Source organism: Haliotis rufescens, unplaced genomic scaffold (genome assembly GCF_023055435.1).
Source record: "Haliotis rufescens isolate VD_foot unplaced genomic scaffold, xgHalRufe1.0.p SCAF_20, whole genome shotgun sequence".
Lineage (NCBI taxonomy): Eukaryota > Metazoa > Mollusca > Gastropoda > Lepetellida > Haliotidae > Haliotis > Haliotis rufescens.
In genome coordinates, this window is record NW_025963891.1 from 9,684,661 (window position 1) to 9,686,231 (window position 1,571).

The following is a 1,571-nucleotide window of genomic DNA, read 5'->3' on the forward strand; positions in this document are numbered from 1 at the left end:
ATTGATCAGACGCTATTTGCATATATAACATCTCTTTCCGAATATTTATGTTTGGTGGAAAAAAATCGCCCTCTTTCAAATTTTATCGACTGCTCTCCGGATGTGTGGGAGCACTAATACATTCCCATTTATACAGCCTTCAAACTAAAGTTAGGTCGCCATTAGCTGGTGATATATCTCTGGCAAAAGTATAAATCAATCTACTGCCGTCAATAATAAGTAAATAGAAGCATTTTATTTTATGACCTGTCGCACAATCCGCAAAGATTTCATAATATTAAGTGCGTTTGCTTCAGGGGAGCAACAACTGTATCAATGAAATACTGGCAGGTTCGAGAGTACCTTCAAATGATTAATCACGCAAGCGTGATACAATTGCCGAAGCGATTCGAATATCGCAATGAAATTATTTTATGTATTTCTATCGAATCTGTATAGTTTCCTTTTTATTCAAAACGCAGAAAGTTTAGCTGTTTAGTTATTCAGCTTTTGGATGATGATGTAAGACGAACCTGCTGTCATATATGACATGAGTTTCAGTGTATTTTACACCCTTTGAATAACGAACCTGGTGCTGGCTTGTTTTTCGAAAAACAATAACGAACCCGCTACCCCTACTTCAGGCCCCTATAGATTCATGGGGAGATGGATGTTCATGGTTGTGTTTAAAGCGGAAGTAACCGACTATTCTGGAAGGAGGTCTAGGGTTATTTTAAATAAAACTAATTTGTACCAGAAAATACAAGAAAAAATTATTTTGTGTCCTTCCTTTGGGTCGAAAAGATATGTTTCACTCCTCCTCTCAGAGAAATTAAGTGTATTCCTTCAAGTAGAGGACGGAATAATATACCGTTTCCAACAAAACTAGCTGGAACTGGGTTTATCCCGGCCAGGTTGTGGGTTCGAATCCCAAACTATTAGGTTCAACTGTATTCACTGTATTCATAAACATATTAACCCCTTCTTAGAATTGATGTTCAGCAAACCATGCTTGTTGTGAGAGGCGACCGAGTCAGACTTGGTCACTATGTTGATGCATATTATCATATCCCAATTGCGTAGATCGATGCTAATGTCAAGCACTGGATTGTCTGGTCCAAACAACAAAGAAACAAACAAATAAATGTCTAGCACCAGAATTAGATGGTATTCGGGATTCATGCAAGGGGATGGCACTCTTATTAAAAGAACAGGCCTTCATATAACTGACATACGTTTAAAGCAGCGTTAGGCCCAACTCACTCACTCACTCAGTATCTTCACATTAACGATTGCAAGTTGTACATCTATAGTATATTTTAATCCCAGCCTAACTGTAACCAACAACAGTTCAGTAGTATACATGTACATTACATATAACATATCACGAAGCAATTATCAAATATATTAGACGACAAAATCTTTATCAAAGAGGGTTTTTTTTGTCTGTGTTATCTACACTTGTTTCTCTGACGGTCTGTTGCAGGAAAATAATACACTTGTTTGCAAGAAAAAAAAGCACAGGTCGAGAACACAGCATTGTCTACGTAAGGCAAATGGCCTCCATTATATTGTCTTGGGCGTGGTCCATT